At 28.1% G+C, this 13,738-nt stretch overlaps 1 protein-coding gene across 2 annotated transcripts in view; it reads left to right on the top strand.

Annotated features, from left to right (window-relative positions):
• The window catches only part of LOC148238094 (uncharacterized), a 208,964-nt gene that overhangs the window by 135,050 nt on the left and 60,176 nt on the right, over positions 1-13,738 (top strand). For both annotated transcript variants that reach the window (XM_088205934.1, XM_088205935.1), the window contains one exon: positions 8,266-8,297. The gene's annotated coding sequence lies outside the window, so the exon portion shown is untranslated. The remainder of the gene's footprint in view (positions 1-8,265; positions 8,298-13,738) is intronic.

Here is a 13,738-nt window from a genome sequence, read left to right as displayed (position 1 = left end):
ATTACCGATTGTTTAAAAACAGCATCATAAATTTATTTTATTTTTTAATTTGAAGCATATTAAAGTTATTAAAATGTCGCTTTTCCTGAAGCAATTTAACACATATATAGAAACGTTTGATGTGAGCTTTTTAATCATTAGTTCAACCATCCATTGAAGAGGCGTATAATAATATTTCCAAGAAGGCCTTTCTATTTAATTAGAGTTTCTAAGAAATATATAACATATTTATTTGCTTTTGTATAAATTTATATTTGGATGAGTTTCCCGTCTTGTTTATTAATCAATTATAACAATTTATTGTTTTTAAATAATATCAGAGCAATTTTAATTTTGCAATATCAATATATCTCTCTAATTAATTTTGACGTTGTTTTGCGTTTATATTAATAATGTTAAATATTGTTTTAACGTTAAATTAAGTCAATAATAAAATATTGTTAAGCAAAAAATTGTATTTGAATTATTAATTTTAAAACAATACAAACGATTACACTGATTGTATAATACATGGAATATGTGTATAAGTCATTGCTTTATGTATATTTTGTTTCAGTGAATAAAACCACATAATAATTGAATGGAGAGCTTATTACATTATTATATTATTACAACCTACTACATTAGATTTTTATTTATATTAAAATATATATCAGGCGTCGAATCAAATATAGAATCATCTTTTATTTGCCATATCTCATTTACGTAGTAAAGTAATTAAATAGTAAAAAAAATTTTGAACTGTTTACTTAAAAAGTTTATTCACTGATTTATCCGCAATTTATTTTTGTTAATAGAAATAACGTTATTATTAAAGTAAATTTAAAAAAGAAAAAGTGACATTTATGATGAAAATATGTCCATCCGTTGTAATTTTATAATAGACGTCGAGTGAAAAAAGTGCTCTAAAACTGTAATTTATGTCAGGCGCAAAATTTCTATGACTCGTTCATATAAAAGAAAAAATAATAATTTACTTCTTAGTATATTTAATTATCATTAGATATGTATTAATTTAAAATCTTTATTGAGTTTTTTTAAGCTTTTAAGAAAATATTTATGTTAAAGTATTGATTTTTTAGCCAAAGTCATGCGGAATATTTAATTATTTAAATTTAAACTCTTATTCGCCTATATAAGCAACCTGTATATATGTAAATGAAATAAAACGAATCAAAGTGAAAACTTTGTGAATATCAACGCCACGGTGGTGGTACGATACGACAGAACGGAGAGAGTGAGTGAGAGAAAGTAAGAAAAAACGAGACCATTAGCAGCGAGGTAAAAATTTAATTCCGTCGGGGAAAAGTGGTTTTTCCTTGCGGAGTAAATTAGTTTATTTTAAGAAAATTTCATATCCACCCCGCGGTGTGAGTGAGGGTGGTTTTTAACGGCCGGGGGTTGTTCTGTCGCCGACGGGGATAAATCCTCACGAAACGAAAACACCAACATCCCCGGATACGGGCCGACGCGAAACAATCCAGGGGAAAAAGTTTTAAATCCACTCAGATTATTAATAACAACTTATACCTCGATGGTTTGACTTTCGACGTTGTTTCAACCAAGGGAGATAATGTTGGAGATGAAGGAGAAAAAAAAAACATAATGAGAAACGCTCGCAGACAGAGCGCCACTTGTTGCGAAAATTTCAATATTATGAAAATTAATAAAATTGCTTTAATTGCCAAAAAAAAATATAATAGAATTTCTAAAAGTTTTAATGACGCATGAGTAGGTATGCTAAAAAGTATAGGTATGAAACAATGAAATATGTACTGTATTCATATTTAGTATAACTTAATAAATAACATTAAATTCTGGACAATCATTTTTTATGTGATGAATGCCCCATGGGATCTGGATTTATCGTAGTATACGATAATAAATATTCTGTTTATAAAAATAAATTATTATTAGTATTTATTGTTTTCAATACTCAACTAAAGCGCATGATTATTTCAAATGAGTTGGTCAGGGCTGTTCTTATGTTACATATGTAACAGATACTATATTATCATGTTTTCAATATTGCTTTACAACTTTGTCTAGCAAGCACAAATACAATAAATTGTTATTTAGCAAATTATGCAACAGTTAAATCATGAGCTTTTAAGACCATCTATGGTAGTAATGGAAAACTTTTTGAGTGAGGAAAAAATCTGAAAAAAATAGCGTTGTATTTCGTACACTTAAACTAAGCCAAGCAAGCGCTACTAACTTGATCTGTCAGTCGGTTTATTTTTTTAGTTTTATTTTATTTAACGCCGAGAAAAAATCATACGTCAAAGTACGTAGGGGAAGAATTGTAAGTAAAGTCATTGCTAGAATTTTTTGGGTACTAAAAGCGTCCGGTAATCAGTTCCATGCATTCAATTTTGTTTGTTTATAGTGTCACTTTTATTTATTCTCCCAGCAATTTCTTTCCAAATTCTAAGGTTTGGACCTTAAGTCGACAAAATATTTAAACCATATGCTGTCATAAAATTTTGTAAATTGCAACTCTTAATCATCAATTTGCATTCAATGGAAACGATTAAATTTCAAGGTACTGTAGACTACTGCATCCGGATATTTAATTATTTTAATTGTCTGTTCCAGGTTTCTAAATTAATTAAATCATTTATCTTACTAGTCAAGTAACGAGTTTTAAGTTTAATTTATATGGCTTTTATGTATCTAAGCATAACGTTATTATTTTTGCCAAAACCTTTGTTTATTCTTATGAACAGAGAGAACTATAAGAAACATCGATGTGACCACTAGAGTCTCCAATTACTCGAACCATCAACTACTCGAGTATCGAATATTAAAATTTTAAAATACTCGAGTACTCGAGTACTTTCGAGTATTTACCAAATTTACCAAAATTGCTATTATTCAAATTCGTGCACATATACATAAATTAATAAAATACTTAATATGTTAATTTTTACAATTATTTTAACTTCACGAACATACTTTTTAAAAACAATAATGCAAAAAGTGTCTCGAATTTAATATTACTGCTAACCTTTGGTTTTATTATTCCCGTTATGGAAAAACCCTTTCCGTTGCTGTTGATGTTGGTCTTATTGTCATTAACGCGTTGGATAAGGCTTCTAATTTATATCTGTTCGCTTTTTATAGATATAAAATTTTTTGAACTCTCTTTTTATGTTCTCTTCTTTCATTCCCTTCTCTGCTTTTCTCTTATTTCCTTCGACTATTGACAAAATAGCATTTTGTAATTCTTCTTGAATAGATTTTTTTTCTTAACAATATACAATATTCTACTCCTTCTGATTGATGCTAAGAATTTAAATCTATATCCTTCGAAGATGTATTTGGGTGAATCCCTTTCAGTCTAGAGCTAAACGGTTCGCAAAGAACTGACTTTACTTTAAATGCCTTTAAAACACACAATTGTTTTGATTCATATTTTAAGCTAAGGGATCAGTATAAACAATTTACAACACTTTACGCTACAACTGCATAGTCATAAAACCTAAAATTTTTTTTGTTGATATTTCATATTGTTCATTGCCATAAATTAGATAAGTCGGGACTGTCGAACAGAAAACACAAAAGAAATTTCTCCGTCATACCCACTAACAGCCGACGACCGGAACTATGCAACCATGGAACTATGAAAAAATTATACCTGATAGTAACCGCTCTAGCTCGGGACTTCGGGCATAAACGCCAAATAAAAGCAAGACGTTAACCTTTACCGGACCGCTTCATAAGATTCTCATATCGTCTGGACGAAGTACCGTTACACGAAATAGCATGCTTTATCTCTTTCTTTGTTGCGTGCGACACCCCTCCCACTTTTATTTCTAGGGGATCGGCGTCAGTTCTGGATTGTTAAATGAATAAATTTTATTAACTTACAGTACCACTAACTTCACTATATAATTTTGCTACTTATGTATCTGATTTTTTTAATTTTGAGCAGAATTTCAAAGATATTTTATATAAATATAATTATTATAGTCATTATTAAATGTGTTTCTACTATTGTTGTTTCCAAAAGCAATAAAATATTTGTATTTATTATAAGAAAAGAGAATTATTATATAATAAAAATAAAATGGTGAATATTTCTTTAGAAGCGCAGGGTAACACCTCCACGGTGTATGGCTGAGAGGCAAATAGTAGTGGATTCTAATTAGAATGTAACGGTAAACCGTCGAGCTCGATAGGGAATCTTATGATGCTATCGGACCGAGTTAAAGTTATTTTTGTTTCTGAAATATTTAAAAAAAATTTAATTTCGAGTATTAATCGAGTAATTTTCAAAATATTCGATTATCAAGTACTTGAAAAATAGACAAAAATACTCGAGTATCGTGTACTCGATTACTCGAATTGGAGACTCTATTTTATTCTTATGAACAGAGAGAACTATAAGAAACATCGATGTGACCACTTATGATCAATGATCTGAGGGAAGCTTGCCAGATTCTTATACTCAATAAATATAGTAATCTTACAAAATACTCTAAAAATTGCTATAATATTTTTCGTGGTCCAACCACCTCACATTAGCACATCAACAGTCTACTTGTGTAGAAAATTCTTACTTGTAAAGTGCTCGAGCAGTTATTTAATTTTTAACTGACATTAAATCATGAAATACTGTAACATTAACACCTCCTGATGGATAATGCAATGAAAAGAAACAGATGGACGTTCCATAGCTTACATAAACAATTTCACAAATACCACATTTTTTTCTCATCATATTGGGTGTCACTGACACAAATATAGACATATTAATTCTTAGGTCACAGAATGTTTTTATAACAACATTACAGCTTTCATTTTCTAATATACACTAATTCTAACTTAATCAACTCTACTTCTATTGTGAGACTATCATAATACTTAGCAATAATAGCCAAACATACATTAAATATGGCATCAGTAATTTCATCAAGAGAAGTCGAAGAATATTTACAATTATTCAATTCTCTTTTTAATTGCTACTGTATGTTTGTGTTCTCATTATTTTGCGTTGATAAGAACTAATAAATTTGCTTTAACCAGTTCAACGCCAAGCAAATTTCTATGAATTTGCTCTGTAGGCCACCATTTTCAACCCTTTAAATTATTAAGAAAGAGGAACATTATTTACCTGGAAAATCACTGTTTACTTTCCTTTTTATTAATTTTAACATAAAAGTGAAAAAAAAGCACAGAAATAACAAGTTTTAAAAACCACTGTCAGGGCTGCCACACACAAATATTATATGTAATTTATATTGTATGTGGTTTATATTATATGTTTTTGGTTGCTTTTAATATTTGTATGGGACACGATAATTTCCGTTGTTTTAATCAAAACCTTTTATCAAAATGGCGGCTACTTCATATATTTAAAAAATTTCAACTTTGTCAAAAAAATTAAAAAAAAAGTAAACATGGCAATAATGTTATATTATAAACAAAAACAAAATTCAAATTCAACAAATGTTTTTTTTACAAAAAATTAATATTGTAAAAAAAATATTGTAGCAGCCCTAACAACGTCTGTATGCTTGATCGTAAATAATAAAAGAATGGTTCAAAAATTGCACATTTTAACGATCACATTCCATTTAATAGATGTCTCTGTATTAAATTAACGAAAAAAAAATCAAATTTATTAATAAATGTGTCCGTAATAACATTTGCGTGCCTGCACGCGCTGGCGTTTGACGGTCCGACAGCTTTGGCGTGCAGGCACGTCACTGGCGTCTAAAGGGTTAAAGTAGTATTTTTGCTTTTTATATCGTAGATAATAAGAGCTTATTTTTTAAATTCTCCTCCATGCTTTTCCATGATAAGCTATGGAGATGAAATTTGATATACTTTCATAACATTTTAAAACGATTTGCAGTGTTTGAGTCAATATTTTTACAGGTTAGTCTTATGTCTTAACTTACCATATATTTGAGATATTTGTCGTAAACTTTGATAGAACGTTCATAGCGAGGATTTTCTTTTTAAGATTAATTTCTAAAATAAAACTCGTTGAACCAAAAACTACACGTTCATAATTAGCATGCGTTAAATCGGAAACGATTTTATACTGTTATATTGAGTATTGATATTTTTTAATTTTATGTTGTTACACGACTGAAAACAAAACAAAACTGATCTAGAGTTAGAGGAGGAATTTTAGTTTATTAGAATATATTTTAAAAATGTTTTTTTGTGGAACATTATTGTGAAATATTGGGAATGAAACATAATTTTGTACTTTGCAGTAACATAGGTTCGAAAATTAACCATACAATTTATTGCCTTGTTGTTTTTGTAGGAAATAAAGAAGTATTTTTTAATTCAATTAATTATAAGAAAGGCATAATGTAGGTCCTTATGATGCAAAAAAATGTTTTAGAATAAATTAAGTTAATTAGAAAAGCTGTTATATATTTTAACCTTAAACTGTAAATAATAAACACATCCTTTGATGCACTTGTAATGCATCTTTAATTCATTTAAGACCGTTTATTCCATTATTTTTATATTAAAATATAAATTAGCCAAAGACGTGTTTTGTAAATATTACCTCACATCTTTTGCATATATAAAAGTATGTATAAGCATTGCTTTAAAACTTTTGATTATTGCAATAGTAGCTAATAATCAAGTTTTAAATAAAGTATTTATTAAAATATAATAAAAAAATAAATATACATAATAAATATAATAGGTATAAGACATATGGTTCTAGTTTTAAATTATCGATAATACTTAATTGAAATAATAATTACAAAACTCGAACCCGCAATGTTTGGTTGCGGCGATTTGGTTAATTGCCAATTCGGCTAATTAGATTTTGGATAATCGTTCTTTAAATCTTGTTTGGTTTATATAAATGCGTCTAAAAATAAGTTTAAACATTTTCATATAATTTTTTAATTAATTTTCATATTTATATAATAAATAAATATGGTTTCACTATACAAATATAATTATTCAATAACACACTTGAAAGTATTCTTATACATATATATTTGCTTTTATAAGAAATGCTACAATAGAAAAAGACAATTAAAGGATTTTAATATTTTTATAAATTGTAATAATATTTTGAATGAATTATAACAGGCCTTACTATATTATCCTATAACTAAAGAATGTAATTGATTTGATAGGTATTTAATAAATATGACTCGAAGTAGTTATTTTATTGTGATTTTTAGCGTCATATGATTTATTTCTTAAGACGTATCTTGAAAAGAAACATGTTTTTAAAATTACGTAAATAACAATCGCTCGATGTTGTGAAACTCACCCGCCTCATTTTCTTGCACAATTGAATCAAGACGTTAAAAAGCGTTCACAATTTTATTTTATCAATAGTCGCTAAAGGAAAAAATAACATGAAAAGACTGTGACTTAATCAACAAGCATAACACTTTTTAGTCAAACTCCCACGATTTAAAATATATTTGTTTTCCAGAAATATATTCAACAGATAAACACAATCATTAATCAATCGTATTACGTCAAAAACTAGGGCACAAAATATGATTGATGCACTTTTTATATTTGCTGTTATTTTTAAATTTTCAATTCTGAATTATAGCATTCCGAATACGCATTTTTTATATAAACATATATCGGGACATCTGAAAAAGTAACAAATTAATCACACATATGAAAAATACCTACATATGTATATTTTTACATAACATTGGGTCCGATAGGAGCACAAAAAAATACCAACGCTTCCCCAACATTCGGCGGTGTCTGATTTGAATTTTAAATGTCATCATAGTCCCCCTTTTTCATTATCGTTTTTCCTGTCTGGATTTTCGGGGTACGTTTATCAAAGCCCGAAACAGTGTTTTTCACTTTTGGCGCCCGGGAAAAATATATGCGCAATGTGTACGCAACTTGGTCATACGGATATGGACGATGTTCCGCCGGATCATGTTTTATTTAAAAGTTGGCCTTTGTTAAGCAAAAACGCTCGGATATTCGTTTAAACTGAAGCTAAAATAGCGCAAAGGAATATTTGTACTATGGATTAAATTTTTGGTTTATACGATCAATGGCGTTTGATACGAATAATTAGTTACGCTAATTTGGGAACTTTCAAATTTTTACAATCCGTATTTAGTAAAAGCAACGAGATCATTAAATGACGTAAAGTTTGACTAATCTTTTTTTTTGGCTGGTAACGTTAATATTGCATTAAAATATTTCATTCTGTATTTTTAATTATTAAATAGCGTGATTATTGTTTCATTGTGAAATATCTTTAATAATATTATCTTTTCATTTCAGACTTTCAACTAGCTGTATATACACGATAGCAGGTAATTATTTTAGTAAACTATGTTTTTATTTTTATATAGTAATTTTAAATATACGTAATATTTTAAATTATTATTCTTATTAAAGCTCAACAAACTTTGTTGTTAATGTTTTTATTACATTATTACAAAAGTAAAGAGATCACGACCATGTTATAAAATGTATCTTAAACTTTGTGAATGTAATATTTTTTTACTTCTAATAACTAGTAAAATATAAAAATATATTATAAATATATATATTTTTTAACTAATATTATTAATGATCATTAGGATTTTCTGTAGGTTATTTTTAGTAGAATTTAATAAAGTCGTACCATTTTTGATTTATTTTTAAAATAAATTTTACTACATTTTTTTAAAAATAATAGAGAAATTTATTAATATACTTATGTAGTCTAATAGCTTACAAAGAAATATAGATTTTTCATCATTTCTTAGCAAATATTTTTTTTAAACATTTATTAGTATACAAAAAAATAAATACAATTAAATTTATGTAGCGGATGCTTGTTTTTAATCATTTTTAGCTTACAAGTTTATAAGCAATTATATATAAAAGCATAAGAATTTTTAAGAAAAAATTACATAAATCCTTTACTTAGTGATATATAAATATCACTTATTGAAATAAAAGTTTAAAACTATTTAACCCTTGAATAATCATATGCGATACTAAAATACAACATATTTACATACCATAACTTATTTTAGGAAATTACGTGTTTTTTGTGTTAAAATTGATTTTTCGTGTTTAAACCAAATAATATATTTTTAATATCTTATTAGTTGCCGTTTAAAATGTATATTTTTTTTGTAAACAATTAAAGTGGATCTTTGTTGGAGTCATAATTAGTTTAGCTATTTCATGAAAAAACGCATAATATAAATTTCAGCTTTTATAAATATTTTAGTTTTTGAAAAATTCTTGATTGATACGTTTTTATTAAATGTATATAGTAAATATTATATTTTTAATTAGCAATACATAGTATATCTACTAAAATAAAATAAGAAGATTTTTGAGTTTTTAAAAATCGGTTAAATATTATCTACGTTGCAATTAGAGACTCTAATACTAATATGTAAATATTAAATTACTTTATCTTTTCATTATTCGAATATTTGTCAAACTATTTGCTTATATTTGTAATGAAATATTTTGAAATAAAAGATTTCTAAAAACGTAAGAAACTGAAAAATTTCAAAAACACAGTTACGTATTATTTTTAAGGTCATTTAAATAACACACATTGCTAATATTTTCTTGTTGTACATATATTTTGTATTGCAAAGTTTATATTCTCATCTTAACGTAATTAAAATATATATAACAATCATCGCCATAACAACTATTAACCAAAATGAAAAACACTTGCTGCCGAAATTTCATAAATTACTTCTAACTCCAATCAATATTTTGCAGCCGTGGACTTTCTCAATAGATTGTATAATTCACTCAATTTTGTTTAATTTTTAGAAATTTATAATAGCAATGTTTTTTAGCTGTTTTTTAAAGCAAAAATAATTAAGATTATATTAAAACATATTTCTTGCTCTTCATTGCGTTACAAATATTGCAATTTAAAATAAGCTATATGCATTTTCTAGTACCTAATTATTTTACTGATTATTTTCAGCTATCAAATTTAAATGTACGTTTGTAAACATATTTTTAATCCTTCAAATGGTTTTATATATATATATATATATTTTATTTCGCAACCGCACAAATGTTATTTCTTATACGTATTTGTTTTTAACTATTTAATTTTTAAATAATTAGGCTTTTTTCTGCCATATTTATTCATGAATAAATATTATAGTAATAACAGAAAGCAAATATGATACGTTTGTTCGTTTTTTTGAGAAATATATTTGAGAAATTTATCAAAAATTAATTATTTAATATTATTTACAATATATTATATTACTTAGATACAAAAACTCCAAGTTACATTTACGTTAGATATTCATTTAAAGTATTTTTTCTATATTCAATTTTTATTACCATTGTTTTGAAGTGATCGCTTTAAAATATTTAAATTTAATGTTTTTCTTATGTATTTATTTAATTTTAAAGTACGTCTAAATGTGTAATATTTTATAAATAATCTTTCCATTTTAAACCAGAGATAAGCGATTAGTACGCATAAAAAACAAAGTTTCAAAGTTAATAAACCATGAAAGTATCAAGGACTTTCGAGCAATTTTACTTGACGATAAAATACAACCGCCACCCTCAGATAAATTATAAATAATACATTATTCTGTTTTTTTTTTATGCTGTGTGTTTATTATAATAATGTAAATAAATATATTACTCGCGTTGTTCATTTACAGCGCCTGCTGTCTCCTCGGGCGAGTTTTTACTTTCTTTTGTAGGATTTTGTAAATGAATACCTTCTCTTTATCTACTAATTGCGAAACTTTTCGAAAAGCCCTCCGTCGAGTTTCTTTTCAGCGTCGGGCACATCCATACTTTCACGTTCAGATTGAATACAAACGAAGGAAACGAGACGTAGCCCGTTTTGCGAGGGTCCAATTTGACCCGCATTCGCGTGTATCATTTGTGACAGAAGTTCTTACGTTTCATGCCAACAATTTCGCAACTTAATCTTTCCGCCAACTTTGATGATTAATCGACGTACTTTTACGCGCGACGGATCGTTTTGGAACATTATGAATTGTGTATTATGTATTATGTTCTTGTGACATTAACTTGTAGACATTGAGTTTCATAAATATCATAATTTTATATCGTACATTAATGTTACGGTATAGATAAATTCTATCTTATAAATTATAAAACATTGTTTCGCCTGATGTTAAAATCGCGATGAACGCAGGCGGAGCAGAGCGAACGACAAAAATCGAGACATTAAGGCAGGATTTATGGTTGCACGCGAAGAAAGTTCAAATTTTATAAGAATTTAATTTCAATAATACATATCAATTATTGATCTATAGATTTACATTTTTTACTACATAAAGTAATCTATAAACAAATTGTAATGATCAATAAATAATTTATATAAAAAAATATGTTTTTAAAATGTTCTAGCTGTGATCAGGAAACATTGATGTAAAAGTAATTTTAATTAAAAATAAACTGTCTTCCCCCTCAGCCGCTTCCTTTTTTTTTATTCAGAATTGGGATCGGCTAGCTACGGCTCAGACGCCAAATCCGGCCCGCTGCCTATTTTAATCCGCCCCGCGTGCTAAAAATAGATTTTACATTTTAAAACTTAAATTTGTTCAAAGCATACGCAATAACGAAACGGCCAACTGCCGAGTTAAGAAGTTGCGAGATATGGCTATGTAGTGCTTTTATTGCTTTGCTTTCTATCAGAAAAGTTTGAAAGTTTCAGACACAACGTATTTTTCCGCAAAAATAAAATAGTGAAATGAGTCTGTTACTAAAGTAGCTTATTTATTATCTAATAAATATACTAAATTAATTCATTATTGTTTGACGTGTTTCGGGAAAATAAATTTATTTCAATGTATCAGTCTTTCGGTGGGAACAGTTACTGAAAGGGTTGAGCACATTGTTAGTAACATCAAAATACAATTAGTTAATAGTTCTATAGTTACTTATTAATTCTATAACTTTTTCAATTTTCGGCGTTTTTGTTCAAGTTACTTTTGCAAATTATTACAAGTACAGCGAATATTTTGTATTAATAAATGGTTAGATAAAAAGAGTAACTATTTTAAAGGCTTTTGTAAACAGTTATTTACTGGTTTGCAGCACTTTTAATTAAACATATTAAAGCATATAAAAATTTTGTAATAACAGTGCGCCTTAACACACACTTTAGTAACCACTGGCTTTACTGATACTTTTTAGTTTATTCAAAAAGGCACTGCTATGTTTAAAGTGACTAAAGAATTAGCAATAGAACAACTACAAACAAATATATTTGAAATTAAGTTGAGAAAACACTGAAAAAGTATTATCTGAAATGATATTGACTAAAATATGGTGGTAAAAATAGGTGTTAATACATTTATGAGGTTTGTCTAAAAAATCAAGATGTTCAAAACCTTTGATTATTTACCAGCGGATTTCTGTGGAAAATATTTCAATCTAATATGTGTTATTGAACCAGTAATGTCAGCGGTAAACTTAATTCGCTCTCGTAAACTCAACCATCGTCAGTTCCATGATTTATTTAATCAGAAATTGAAACTGAATATCCCAGTCTTGTAATGACTAAATAACGGAGATTTTTCTTAACAAAAAAAAAATCCTTCTCAGTTATATCTAAATAAATATTTTCTGCTGATATCAAGGTATTTCTCAATGAATTTAACTGAAAAAAAGCTCTTATATACAATTTTATAATACAATTTGTCAAAATTTTCGATCCTTCAAAATACGTTGATCTGTGGTTTTTCAGATTTCATTCGGCCAACAGATTTGACATATCCAAAGTAAAGGAAAAATATGATAAGCTTTGTTTAATTTTTTATGCCCTTCTTGCATAGGAAAAGCTGTTTTAATTTTTTTCAAATGATATACAAATAATATTTTATTTATTAAAAATATTTTTCAGCACCTTTAAAAAAAAACCTGTTATGTGGGTTTCAAATTACTTACTAAAGTATGTACTAGATTTTTTTTTATCCATTTACGTTCACATCCAAAATGTAGCTACTGTATCATATGCACCGACCCCTGTCAATACAAATTAGCTTCCTATTCACTGTCCGATACCCGCACAGCTAATACCATAAAATCCTCTAACCGCAACGTCCTTCGTCCGATGCTGCCTATCCTTGTTGTATCCTGTCAAGTAACCCATCTAAATGTATACAGTGATTGTACCCTTCTTTTCTAACTGTACTGTTTATTTTGAGCACTATCGACCAGTTATCGCGGTGGCATTACGGATATTGGATCCTCTATACGTAATGGGATGCTCATATTGAATATGCAGTCGGGCCGTAATCCGTTTGCGAGCTACCGGTTTACCATACCCTGTCTTGCTCTATCCGACTGTATAGCAAATACACCATATAACCGCACGTGTGGGAGTGTTTGTTGTATGGGTGTTGTGTTTTGGAAACAATAATATTTTGCCGGTTCGACGTGCCATCAATAATGCATACTGCCTTTGTGCCAGGGCACGGCCCGTGTGCAAATTTGATTCAATAACAAAATTGGCCTGTTGATCGATTCGATTCGTTTACTTAACGTCGCCGTTCTGGTTATGCGGTGGTTTTATTTGAATAAACCACCACATTCACGTTTGACGCTGTCGGTTACATTCATTATTGAAATTCGAACGGTTTGTGCTGTTGAATGATATTGGATGAATGTTAAATAATATGCAATATAACAAACTATAATCCAGTCACCCGATAACTCCAATGGTCGGGCATAGTTCGGCAGAGTTCATTAATAATCTTGATCAATCATGTACAGGTGTTCTGAG

This window comes from Plectrocnemia conspersa, unplaced genomic scaffold, assembly GCF_051122295.1.
Source record: "Plectrocnemia conspersa isolate PC_06_02 unplaced genomic scaffold, ASM5112229v1 ptg000002l, whole genome shotgun sequence".
Taxonomy (NCBI): domain Eukaryota; kingdom Metazoa; phylum Arthropoda; class Insecta; order Trichoptera; family Polycentropodidae; genus Plectrocnemia; species Plectrocnemia conspersa.
The sequence above is the reverse complement of the archived record's forward strand: the minus strand, read 5'-3'. Positions and strand labels throughout refer to the sequence as shown.